Here is a 14410-nt window from a genome sequence, read left to right as displayed (position 1 = left end):
AAAGATTTTTATGACGCCAGTCTTGTTAATTTTGGACTTCACCTTGTAGTTATACGATTTTTTTGTAAATTTTACAAAAAATGGAAGTAAATCGAACTATTTCATTATATTCAATATATTTGTGGAAGTGTTGAATTTTTTGTTCCCCTATTGCCATAAGAAATAAGCAGCTGCCAAAAATTGTTATAAAGAAATAGTCTTCTGGATTAGGGATTTAAAGAATTTATTTAGTATACAATCAGAAAGCTGGATAGAAAATGCAAAATTGCTTTTAATAAACCACCACCAGGCGAGGTGAATGTGTATAAGTATCTACATACAAAAAGGCTTAAGTATTAGTAGGGTATATAAGAAATTAGGCTGGTCAAAAGGTCTGGTTTATTTAAAAAAAATATGACTTAGAATCAAGTATATGGATAATGAGGGCTAAAAGTGGCATGGTAATTTTAAATAACAACAGATTTGATATAGAAAATAAAACTTGCTCAATGTGCAATTTAGGCAAGCTTGAAAACGTAGCATATTTCCTGGTGCGCTGCCCAATATTAGGGGGACCCGGTGGTCTAGAAATTTCAAAGAATCGATTTTATGTTTTTTCGATATTTCGAATGTATAGTATCTTAAAATATACTGTGAAACTTTCGTGCGGAAATTCCCATTATTATAGCTTCTACAGCCCATTAATTAGGTATCCGCGCGCTCCTATGCCTCAAACTTTAAACTCATTTATCTCCAACCGAGTCTTTTCGGCCTGATATTGTCAAAAAAAAAACTATTCAACCGAATCGTCTGAAATTTTAATATGTTGCTCACAACATCAATGGCTATCGCCCGTACTAGAACCAAATTATTATTTCAATTTTTTCGTCAAATTCAGAATCGCGTCATTTTGTCAATTTTTTTTTAATGCTAGTACGGGACATAGCTACAGTCACACTGATTAATCATTTTTTCGGTTTTTGTGTTTCAGATAAATAGAAGAGCCGAAATGGGCAACACCGTTCAGGTCCAATTTTTCTGGAGGGTCAACTTCAGCGCCATTTTTAAAATTATTAAAATTCAAAAATGAAATTTTTTTTGTATGTAAAATAAGTTAAATAAAAGGCCTACAAAATTTATAATCATTTTTCATTTTTTTATTGTAAAAAAATTCTTGAGAATACCCTCAATTTTCGAGTTCTAGACCACCGGGACCCCTTAAGAGAATATAGAAAAGTCTTCTTCGGAAAATTTACATGCTTACAAATGATTCACAACTGATTAAGATTCTCAATAGGGTAAATATTATATCATAGAGATAAACTTTTGCGCTTTATTAAATACGCCTTTAGATACAGAGATTACTTAATAGAAGAGTTTAACTAGTTTTAAAAATCGAAAACCGGATAAATTATTTTGCACGAAAAATAAATCGACAGACGGCACATGTCATTATCGTTACTTTATTGTAAACATTTTTTTGTTTTTCTTAATACCAAAATAAGTAGTTATCAAAAGTTAGTATATTTTACTTTTATTTATAATAAATACTACTATTGAGCATCACTTTCGCAGGGTGCATGATAATATTTTCCTAATGTCGGCTGTAATTAAAGCACACTTTTTTCGAGAAAACGAAGCAGTGTAAATAATATTTTCCCCAATTACTAAGGAAATTTAATTCTTCTCACAACAAACAAGCAAATATGAGTTGTATCTCAAAAGACGCTCCTAGTTGTGGTTTCAAAAAAGAGCATTTACAAATTTAGATTCCTTCAGGTTTCACTATTTTTATTCAAAATACGGCTCTTATCAATTATAAGTGAAAAATGGCATCATTTAAATGTTCACCATGAGCACGTCTATGGGTAAACTCCACCAAACAGTCGATTTATGAATGCCTAATTGTTGAGAACGTCGAGGTATCGACTTTGAATGGTTGAAAGTTATTCAGCAACACTTTGGGCTACAACAGCAATATTCTCAACAGAACGTACAGTTTTTGGTTTACGAGTCTACCTGCCTTTTTCTATTATCGAACCACTTGCTTCAAATTTTTCACTTTTTAATTGCCAACTCATTTGGGCTACTATTTTTACAAAAACAGAAAAAATCATGAATTTTGTGATATGCCGTTCTTAAAGATCGACTATTTCCACAATAAGTTTCAATAATTTTGATGCGTTAGTCTTCTTCTTCTTCTTAGCTTCACAATCCGTAGTGGACCATAGCTTCATCATCCACCACGGATTGTGATGCGTTAGTCTATCGTTCAAAATTGTACATCTAGCTACTAGACAAATGTCAAAGATGGCATAAAAAGGTACCATCTACGAATTATTCACTACTGACATCGCAGCGTCACTTTTGAAAGACCCTTTACATACATCTCTATGCATAGTCTTCCACCATTTCCATTAGTCACTAAAATTGCATAACTCTCTGCTAACCATCGAGTTTAGGTAATCAAAGATCTTGGTCTACAAAAAGTACTTAAAAATGCTTGCACGTATGAATACATCCATACATGCGTACATACATATTCGTATGTATTCCCTAAAGCAATGTCTGTATGTCAAACTGCCGCCTCTTAGTTATTTTGATGTTGATTTTTGTGTTCCTTTTTCCCTCCTCTTCCCTTCTTTTCCCAATTTCGTTTGTGTCATTGCAATGAATGACTTGAATGAATTTTCGCTTGCCTTCGACTACTGTTGTTTGCCACGTGCCAGTAATCAAATACCACTCTCCTCTACACCGCTCTACGAATATCCAGTTTACTTCAATTTCAATAGTATGTGTGTACCACCCTTCACACCGACAGACACACTTTCGCATTTACATAACAGTATATCTAAATATGTATGTATATATGTATGTGTGCATTACCAAGGCATGTGCAACCCATTCAGGAGTGTCGAAGCTATCCATCCAGGACTACGCGAAGGCGCGTGGTCGTGTGTAAAAATAGTAAAAGCTTTCAAAACAACAAAAAAAGCGTAAAACAATAACACGCAAAAAGGAAACGAGCAAAGCATGCAAAATAAGAAGAAAATAACATCAGTGGAAAAATTGAAGACGACAACGCAAAAAAGGAATACAAATATAAAGCATTCGTGAGGCATGCGCAAATCAGTTCCGTAGTAAATGTATACAAAAAAAAATGCAACAAAAGCTTAGTTGTTGCCTACAGAAATCAGCTGGAGGTCGTACGTACATGCATGCCTATATATAAATAGCATGTGATAACAAAACCGTTGCCGTTGTCATATGCACACGCTCAATTGCGCTGTACGTAGGTATGTGTGTATGCCTTTTAAATTAATACTTTTTCCACATTTTTTATTTTTTTTGTTTGTTGTTATTGAGCTTTCGTGCATCGCCTGGACTTGGGTTAAACTACTTTTTGTTGCTAGTGTTAATTTACGTAGGATGTAAGGGATGACATTGGTGAAGGAAAGAAGAAATTTAGTTTAAATTTCCCTGCTCGCCCGATCTTCAATTTCAAGTTTTCAGCTCCAGAGAACTTAGTTTCGCCATTAAAAACAGGAATAGTCTCCGCTATTAATAAACAAAATAAGTAGAAATCTGGGGGCTTTTTTATATGGCAAAAACAAATTTTTCCCTAACATTGTTTAACAATAAAATATTCTCCTCAAAAAATTAAAAAAAAAAATTTTATACAAATATTAAACATAAACGAAGATATTTTACTTCAAAAAACTCTGTACCAAAATGTTCCGCTTTGAATAAACATCAACATTTTTAATATTTTTTTGAATATTCAAGCCTACAAACAAACTAATAGTCAGAAGTATTGACGAAAACCAAATTTTCCTCCAAAATTTTTGACGTGTTAACGTCTTATAATTCGATGTAGCCGGCTGCACGCACCAAAAATGCGACGTTATCTTGCTCATGCGCCGTTACCTCGCGTGAACTGCAAGCGAGAGCGCGGCACGAACGACAAAGAGGTACAATCGGCCCCCGCGTTCGGCAACGTTCGACATCTGGCTCTCTCCTACTTGAGCGAGCATATGTATATATGTATGCATATGCGCATAAGTATATAAATTCACATATATTAGTGTTTGCATATGCCTTCTTCCTGTGTGCATGGTAATGAACCATTTCTCTGTTGAGAATAGGACGATGATAGGAAAAGTAGGAAATGAAAGGGAGTGTTTCCAGTGTAATGTGTCTTGAAAAAATCAAATCGATGATGTTGCCTCATAGTGTTGTTGACTATTTAACGTCTGATGCACAATCGAAATTGAACATACCTTTCATGAGTTTGATAAATGTTTCGTCATTTTTCACGTTTGTGTAAATGTAACTTGATCAATTCCATTGCGATTCCATTTACCTCCTTCTCTATATCCATACAAAATATCTATCAAACAAATAAAATTAAAATTTTTTTTTTCGTTTTAAAAAGTCTAGTCTAATATAGAATGAAAGCAATTGTAGGAAGAATTGTCGAAAACCAAATTGTTGTACAAAAAAATTATTTTTTCCCTTAAAATTAGAAATATTAAATTTTCAAATTTGAATAAACCTCAAACTTATTAATTTTTTTTAATATAATATCTCAGTTTATTTTTTATTATCAATCCTACCTACAAACAAACCCAAAAGAAAAGAATTGATGGAAAAAAATGTTTCTCTAAAAATTTTTTACAAAAAAACAAATTTTTCCCCCAAAAACAACAAATTATGTAAAAATAATATATTAAAAGTAACCGAAGATATTTTACTGTAAAAAATTTCAGCTCTGAATAAATCTCAAAATTATTACATTTTTTTTGATATTTTCAGAAATGTTTGACATTATTTCAGAAATCTTTAACAAAAAAACTAATTTTTCTCTCAAAAATTATAAAATTGTTTTTACAAAAATATTAAAAGTTACCTAAGATATTTCACTTTAAAAACTCTATACAACAATTTTCAACTCTGAATAAATATCAAAATTAATATACTACATTCTTTTTTCAATATTTTCAGTTTATTTTTTATTGACTCAAACCCACAAACAAACCAATTATTAGAAGAATTGACGACAATGTCCAAATTCATGATATCGCTCATATCTGAAATCAATGCCATTACCAAGCATTCAAATTTTCAGCAAAACACTCATGAAATCAATTACCACCTTCGACCGGCATCAATGATTTAGGTAATAACCTTCAATCGATTCAGTGCCAGCATTTTAACCTTAGAGAAAGTAAGTTTTAATTTTTTGACCTCCCTTTTCTGGACGTTTTCGGAAAGAGTTGTATAGAACTGACTGGGCTGGTACAGATGATAAGCTTATGAACTTCTTTCGATAAAAGTAGAATATCTGACGGCGTCAACTGATTGAACTTGATGCGACAATCGTACCCTAATGCGACACCCTGGTATATTTTACGAATATTTCTTTTGTGCGTGGCGGCACAATTTAAATTTCTTTCTCTTTCTCACTTACTAACATGTGCTTGATGAATTTCCAGAAAACTTTTTATTACCACTTATTGATGCTATGGAGTACTGCATGCTAAGGTACCTGAACGCCCACAGAAGTAAAAGTTCATGCAAATTTGTGTAGTGTTCTAGGGTCAATAGCAGAAACCCTACTAGCAGAATACGCTAAAATTACGAAAATGGCGGATTGTATAGAATTAATCCGGCCCATCTCTTCTATATTTAGCGCCATAAATTGCTTATGTCAATACATTTTTTTTTGTTAAATATTTCAATGCATACAAAATTTTAAATTGTTTATAATTTTCTAATAATTTGTTGGCCCTTTTTACGCTCCAAAATAAAAATTTTAACTAACTACATATACATATTAGAAGCTGTACAGAATCCTTCTATGAATGCAACATGGACTCGATTTTACCAAAATGAAAATCCGTTCTAAATGCGAAGCAAAAGCCAGATAAGATTGAATCTGGAAAAAATTAAGAAGTCGTTTCACCATTTCTCAAACTTGTGTTTATGCCGAAATTTTCCGTGTTTCTGACGCACACCTAAAAATTGTCCTTCATACGGAGAAATTGCTCATTTTTTACGACATCTGAACGGCAGATGATTTTTTATGAGGAGCTTTTTCATGACAGAAATACGCTCGGAGGTTCGTCATGGTCTGCCGACTGGGGACCGCTATTAGAAAAATCTTTTTTATCATTTCGGAAGTTCGAGCCTGGGCACTTTGGAACGGTAGTCGCTCACCAACCCATTGGGCTACGGCGGCTACTTTATTTACTATTACCAAAATTCAATGGACTCGGAATGAATACCCAAACAAACCGAAGTCAAGTGAAAGCGAATTGCCTCTATTACAGTCTGGACGTCTAGGCTCTACAAACAAGTTTTCTCTTGCTTGACAGGTAATACGTATTTTCGATTGTCTTCAGAACATCTTCTTGTGAAAACCCAAAATTAGGTGTTCTGCTTTTTGCTTTTGCTCGATTACATTTTAAGTCGAGTTAAAGTTCGAAATAAGAAAAAAGGACGCTGGCTTAAAATGTAAATAAACTTGCATGTTAACGGATTTTATTAAAAGAGTGCAATGTTTTTTGGCTGCTTATGCTCTGAACGAACGGGAGCCTCTTTTTGTCGTCTTGTTCGAGGATCCTTTTTATCCATAAATTGATAGAAAATTAACTTTTAGGAAGCTAGCTGGAAGCTCAAGTCGTTAGCTCTAATAGAAATATATATGTATGTAATATATATATATAAATATATGAAGGTATTTCCAATATTAAAATTCATTATAAAAAGGGTGAAAATTTGGCAGAGACAGTTCGTAAAACACGAACATTTTTGGGTCACCGTGAAGCGCCTTGTCGGACCGCAATACAGAAATTGGTGAAAAAATTCGAGCTGTTGGGACAAGTTAGTGATGTGAGAATAAAACCCGTGCACGTCGCTCAAGAACAGCTGAAAATATTCCTGTTGTAGCCGGAAGTGTTGAAGAAAACCCAGGTTTGTCCATTCCTCGTCGTTCTTGGGAATTAGGCATTCCATAAACGTCATTACACCGTATTTTGCATAAAGCATTGGGTCTTAAGGCTTGTAAAGTCCAGTTAACACAATAACTCAAGCCGGCCGCTCATCAACAACGTCGTATTTTTGCTGATTGGGGCGTTGAAACGCATGAAAATAATCCGGAACTCCATCAAAAAATCATCTTAAAAGATGAGACCCATTTCCACCTCGGTGGCTTCGTCAACAAGCAAAATTTTCGGATCTGGGGCTCAGAAAATCCAAGAGTTATTGTTGAAAAGCCTCTCTATCCTCAACGTGTGACTGTTTGGTGCGGTTTATGATCCGGCGGAGTCATTGGACCTTACTTTTTCGACACTGAAGCTGGAGCAACAGTTACAATCGCGCTATCAATTTTTTGTGGCCGGCATTGGATGATATTGATCTGGACAACGTTTATTTTCAACAAGATGGCACTACCTGCCACACAAGCAACGGAACCATTGATCTTTTACGGGAGTAACACCTCTTATTGGAAAACCCTTTATATATATATGTTTGACCAAGCTCCTCACCCTATTTGTGGCGTGCGTCTTAATGTTGTTCCACGAATGGAGGGACCTACACTTTCAAGCCGACTTCGAACGGCAGATATTTTTAAGAGGAGCTTTTTCATGGCAGAAATACTCGTACACTCGAAGGTTTGCCATTGCTGCCGAGGGGCGACCGCTGTTAAAAAAATGTTTTTCTTCATTTTGGTGCTTAGCCGATATTCGAACCTACGTTCTCTCTGAATTCCGAATGGTAGTTACGCACCAACCCATTCGGCTACGGTGGCCGCCGTAAGAAATATATGATAGTAAGTCGAAAAAGGAAGTCTGGCCGGTCCCGGGTGGCCAATGGAGAGTTAAAGACTAATATTTTGCTAAAAACATATTTACTTAAGTTTAAGAACATACGCCAAACACACAGTATATGTAAATACTAGGTTTTTGAATAAGCGGTTCGATAAGAAGAATACAAGTTTATGGTTTGAAATACACTTTCTTATTTAATATAGTCTATCTGAACACCAATACAGTTGTTCCAATTTATGAATTACATTCCTGAAGTGATAATCTGGAATGGCTGCAAAATAGAGCTTCCACAGCTGTTATGAAATACTGTACAATCACTAGACTTGGGTGGTCCCACGAGATCTGCTTCTCTCTCTCTTTGAAATACTGCAACTTTTTTGCGTAAGCCCATTAATTGCCCTTTTGTTCCTTTGAGATTTACTTATTTAGACACCGAAAGGCCCTCACTCCGCCACAATACAACACTTTGCACTGCCACTGACGTCAAATTCCAATTAGTCTATTCCTAGCACTCCATGTATGGTGCCTAGAATCATGCTTGAGGTTATGTTGCTAACGAAAATAGATTCAACCATTATTTACACTTTTTATCGATGCCCTTAGTAGTTATATACACACACGAGTATCCTTTCATGTAATTTAATCCGCACGGCGAGCAGTGAACAGCATGCATTTGTGTAGCAAGCAGCTGATTTTCTATTACGTCGCGTATTGTGGTCTGTACCGCTACGTTACTTGATGATAATTCGCAAACAATGAACGCGCATCATGCCTCCATCCACCCCATGCCCATGGATAACGATCCAACGCCTCCACATAATCATAAACATACACAAGCTCACACTAACAACAGCTGATAACTATGATGAAGAATAGCGATTGTTGTTTTTGTATATTTATTTATTTGTTGCCTTTTATATACATATGTATTGTATATATGTATATAAATACAAGTACTTAGCTCGAAATACCTTCGAAGTCTATTCCATGTATGGTTGGACGGAGTCGGCTCCTCCACAGTCCCACCTCGATGCCTAGGTGACTTTATTGTGAGGAGTCGATGAATTTCTGCACATACCCACATACTTGTATATTTGTACATACATATATATGCGTATTTTGTTGCCCGTCGGTAGGGTCTATCAACAGCAAATCGCTATGGAGTGCGAAATGATTTCGCTTCGATTCAGTATTCAGAAGTGTACGCGCTGTGGTCGTTGTAAGGCGATGCGCGTGTTGGCAAATTGTGCCGCTCGGTGAAGTCATGTTCGTGTGCTCGCTCAGCAGTTTTGTTCCGTAGATACGCAAATGAAAATGAAAATCGACAATGACAATAACAACCGCAGTAGCCACATATGGCAGTCGCCAATAAAATAAAAGTAAAAAACCAACTCCATTGAAAGGAGAGTAACAGACAGACGGGCATTCAAACAAACCCAACGACTGACCAAGTGACGGGCGAATGCGCGCAAATCGACTACTGTGTGGCGAAGTATCTGTGTATAGACTTAAGTGGCCGCATTTGCAAGTCCGCAGAGTACGAATCTCAATTCCAGTGGCAAGATTGTCCGGCACAACGTGACGTGTGGAGGCGAGAACAAATCAACAGTCACAGCAACAAACACTGGCGGCGACAACGGATGCGAATTATTCCGATATAAAATGTTGTTGCCGACAGCAAATTCGTACATATGTATATGTACATATATGTACACACATACATACGTAGCTGTAAAAATGCAAACAAGCAAAATATAAACAAAAAAACCGAATACGAAAATTAAAAGAATTAAAAACTCAATAAAAAAGTAATAAAAAAATTGTATAAAATATGCAGGCACATGAAGTGGACGTAAAGTAAGAAAGCAAAAAATACTCGTACATACACACTACAAACAAATAAATTCGCAGCAACAATAAGAACATGCGGAGCGTTGAAAAAGCGGTTAACTGGGCAAATAAGAACAAAAAAGCGAACACAAAAAACTAAAATAAATTCAAAAAAGTTATAAGACGAAAAATACTTTACTAGATGATTGCTTGATAGATGGTCGTATTGAATCACTCAGATTGCATAACAAATTGAAGTGCTTATTGCGAATAAATAAATGTGTAATGTGTACAAATTTATCACCGTTTTCAATTTCGTTGCTGATTTTGTAATTCAAAACTTTACAAAACAGAAAAAAACAACAACAAAAATATTTTCGATTTCAAATTAAACGCCAACACAGCAACTTCTTAGTTGTGCCAGCAGCAAGCAGTGAACATTGGCCGGCGCCGCCACGCTGCACCACTTGTGCTATGCACCGAATATACGGGGCATCCGGGGTATGCGGGGCGTATGAGTGGTAGTCTGTAAATGTAAGTCGCTGTTGCTACTTGCGCGGATGATTATTGTCCATATAAACGCCAACTTACTATTTTCTTACTTTACTGTAGTATTCATTTTTCTTCCTCGATTGCTGTTGCTGTTGTTGTTGTTCTTCAATTAAAAAACTACGCAGCGTAAAAGATTATATGCCATCCTCGACAAACGTTTCCATTTTGCATGTATGTACTGAAATGTGTAAATTGGATTGTTGTGTTGTGCGTTATGCGTTAGGCTGTAAGTTCATAAGGCGATAGTTGGCAGCCAAAAGCCCGGCCACTTCCAGACAAACATTAAAAATTACACTGATGAGCCATGGCTTTTGGCTAAAAATAGACCGGTTCTGTGGAGTGGCAACAGTAGTAGTAGCAGCAGCAACAACAGCAGCCCTCAGGCAAGGCTAACCACGACCAATGTGCGAGGCAATGCGCTGAGAGAGGAAATGTAAAAATGTGTGATAGTGAAGAGAGCACAGACTACCAAAATATGGCAAAGAGTGAATGAGAGGGCTGAGTGAAAAGTTGTAAATTATTGTAAATATGGGCATGTCGTTATTGTATAGAAATCATTTGCTTGTTTTTTTTCTCGTGCTTTACTTGTTCGTAGATGGTTGTGGCTTACATTTATTCTTTTGTCATACATAGAATAAATATTTTAAAAAAATATTTGATTTCGTTTGCAATCGAGCATCAAAATTTCTGGCAAATCGTATTATAGAGGGTTTGACCTGAAGAATCCTAATACTCAGCCTCGATTGCGAGAATGCAAAACACTGCACATATCGTAGTACCGCTACCCGGTTCTCAATTAATTTGACAGAATAAGCTATTGTATACTTTTATTCACTTTATTTATGTTTACTCCTACAAACAACTTGTTTCTTTCTATTCTACTATAAATTTTTGTCTTTGTTTACATTAACCTAATCAATCTTTCCGTTTTTGTTTACAAATCTTTGCTATTTTGACGCTCGGTTCTTAATTCTCCCACACAATTCATCTACACTTACGTTATGCTAAAGTTGCGCTCTTTTCCCCTTTCAACCTGCGCAACCTTGTATTCTATATTCTGGAGCGCTACCGCTCCCAGTGAATTTGACAGAATCAGCTGATTTTTTGACGTAATAATTGGACATTTGCTTTGACTCTACTGTTGTATTGTTGCAATCTTGTAATCTATCATAATCGTTGCTATTCAGCAATAAATTTCACACACCCATATATTCCCAAAACCGATTACTACTCCGCAGAAATTAAAAAGTGCGAATTAAGACCTATTCTTTTAGTTGAGCTCAACTCAACTAACTCAAGTTAATCTCAATCTCGGTTCCAAAAGTTGGAGACTTATGACTGGAGTGTGACGTATGTACGTAATAGGACTATGAATAAGTTCGTGCGGTTTTTTTCGAAATTTGAAACTTTATTGACGTAAAATGGTTACAAATTTAATATTCAAAATATTGTCCATCGCTTACTACTACTTTTTCCCATCTTTCTGGCAATTCACGGATTCCCTTTGTGAAAAATTCGGTCGGTTTTGCCGCAATCCACGAATCGATCCATTTTTTGACTTCATCGTAATTACGGAAGTGCTGGTCAGCCAGGCCATGTTGCATCGATCGGAAGAGATAGTAATCGGATGGCGCAAGGTCTGGACTATACGGCGGGTGGGGTAGGACATCCCATTTGAGCGTTTCTAAGTATGTTTTGACCACTTGTGCAACATGTGGCCGAGCATTGTCATGTTGCAAAATAACTTTGTCGTGTCTATCGGCGTATTGCGGCCGTTTTTCTCGCAGTGCTCGGCTCAAACGCATCAATTGTCGTCGGTAGACATCCCCCGTAATCGTTTCATTCGGTTTCAGTAGCTCATAATACACAACACCCAGCTGGTCCCACCAGATACACAGCATAACCTTCAGGCCATGAATATTCTGCGCCGACGTCGATGTTGAAGCATGGCCAGGGTATCCATACGTTGCCCGACGTTTTGGATTGTCGTAATGGACCCACTTTTCATCGCCAGTCACAATTCGATGCAAAAAACCCTTTCTTTTGTGCCGTTGAAGCAGTTGTTCGCATGCCATAAAACGGCGTTCAACGTCTCTTGGCTTCAATTCATACGGCACCCAATGGCCTACCTTTCGGATCATTCCCATGGCTTTTAAACGTTTGGAAATGGTTGATTGATCAACTCCCAAAGTTTTTGCAACCTCTTCTTGCGTTTGAGCCGGATCTTGATCGAGCAATTCCTCCAATTCGGTATCCATGAACTTTGGCGGCGCACCCTCGCGTTCTTCGTCTTCCAAGCCAAAATCACCACTTTTAAAGCGTGCAAACCACTTCTGGCACGTTCGCTCAGATAGAGCATGCTCACCATAAACTTCCACCAAGATACGATGACTTTCGGCTGCTTTTTTCTTCATATTAAAATAATGAAGAAGAATTCCCCGCAAAAACACATTATTTGGCACGAAATTCGACATTTTCAAGTGTGGTAAAAATATTGTTGTTTACGCTTCAAATAAAAAACTTATACTGACGTTTGTGCCTTACGACAGTAGCTCTCCAATGAATGTTTGGAAATGTGGATCGATGGAATAATAATCAAGTTACGCCATTTGTTGTAAAACCGCACGAACTTATTCATAGTCCTATTACATATATCCAGTATGTCCCAGGTAGTTGGGGGATGGTGGGAGGTAGATTAATTTGGTGAAACTTGCTAAGTGTGGAAACACCAACCACGAACTAAGTATCCGATATCGAAGGAAGGTAGATTGCTATTATTGATCAGATATTTTTCAGGATGATTTTGTTGCCAGAAAAGGATAAAAGTCGGTAATAACTTTACTGTCAGAGACCTTTTAATAGTAGGAAGAAGTTTACCTTGAGCACTCTGAAGAGAGGTGTAAGGAGAGAAAGCTGATAACGAAAATGAAATAAGAGAGCTCCACTGACACTACTGCTAATACCTTTGAATTCACTGGAGTATTGCAGTCAGCCAGAATAATATCTCGTATGAGACGCGGATGGTTCTGTGATACATAATGTTGTGCCTAACTCATCTTGGGAAGGGATTTACCGAAGGAGAGTAGAGACATTGTCAACTGTTCCTTATTCTGAAAGGCTCAAAGAAGAGGACGGAAGTACTTTTTCGAGTGTAGAATATGCCTATGAATATGATAGCGAGCAGTCGGACGATGCGCTCTTTCACCAGTCCCTACTATTATTTTTTTCTCATAAAAAACCACACGAGCCACTATAAGTGTAAGTATAAGTTGCATGGTAGCCACATGCCTTTCAAAGTAGTACTCGGTTAAGCCCAAACTTACTATGGTCCGCTAATAAAGCCTTGGTTGCTTCAATGGCTACATAGGGTGTAAGTACTGTGCCATTGGACCTGCTTATTTTGCATTTTCCTAATAGTTGCAGCCACCTTAGTGAAAATTAATGAATCTCGTGAAGTACAGCGGTATGAGAAATAGTTTGATCCGGTATATGTTGCTTATAACTCAATACAACATGATAATGCATACTAGCAGACGTACTTGAATTTTGTATATCAACTGCCTCTCTACGCATGGTAGTAGAGTAACATTTTCATTTCGCCCCCCTTTCGACTACATTTGCTGCATTTACTTTTTACCTTTTAACATCTTTCATTTTTTTATTAATTTTTTACAAATCAGTCCAAAGAACCACCCTGTATGTTTAAATGCAAGTCCCACTTCAAACGTATTATTTTCTGCTACCGGACTCTTCTTCCTCGTTTTCTTCTTCTTTTGTTCAAGGCCATTTTGTTGCCGAGAACAGCATGCCACGATATGTAATACCTCACCGCATTCCTCTTAACAAAACACTATACTCACCATTCACTCCCCTTCACTCACTCACCATAAAGCAATACAAAACAAAAACAACATGACTGCTGTGCTTACTCCACGTTTACGTTCATACGCATAACAACATTACAAGTGTGCAAAACTCCACAAGGTGACAGGGGGAGGGTCCAATGGTCCAACGACACGGTTTGTGGCGTATTCTTTGGCATTTCAGTGCCAGAACCCGTTTCCGTCGACGACACGCACACAACGTAGTCGTACCTAGTTTTTCCACATACCAAGCGGGCTTTAAGCGTAAACACTCGTATATAAATGATTAAGCAAAGTGTTTGTAAAAAGTAGGCATTTCAGTTGCTGTTGTTTTTCTTGTTGTTGGTGTTAATG

At 36.9% G+C, this 14410-nt stretch overlaps 1 protein-coding gene across 2 annotated transcripts in view; it reads left to right on the top strand.

The window, feature by feature from the left end:
* Positions 1-14410, top strand: part of LOC128858366 (ataxin-1) — a 55803-nt gene that overhangs the window by 24484 nt on the left and 16909 nt on the right. Inside the window, exon 1 of one of the 2 annotated variants that reach the window (XM_054094563.1) lies at positions 8736-10175. The exons of the other annotated variant lie outside the window; for it this stretch is intronic. The gene's annotated coding sequence lies outside the window, so the exon portion shown is untranslated. Of the gene's footprint in view, positions 1-8735; positions 10176-14410 lie in introns of those variants that run through there. 2 annotated transcript variants of the gene reach the window in all.

Source organism: Anastrepha ludens, chromosome 3, assembly GCF_028408465.1.
Source record: "Anastrepha ludens isolate Willacy chromosome 3, idAnaLude1.1, whole genome shotgun sequence".
NCBI lineage: Eukaryota > Metazoa > Arthropoda > Insecta > Diptera > Tephritidae > Anastrepha > Anastrepha ludens.
This window is presented reverse-complemented; position numbering and strand designations above follow the sequence as displayed.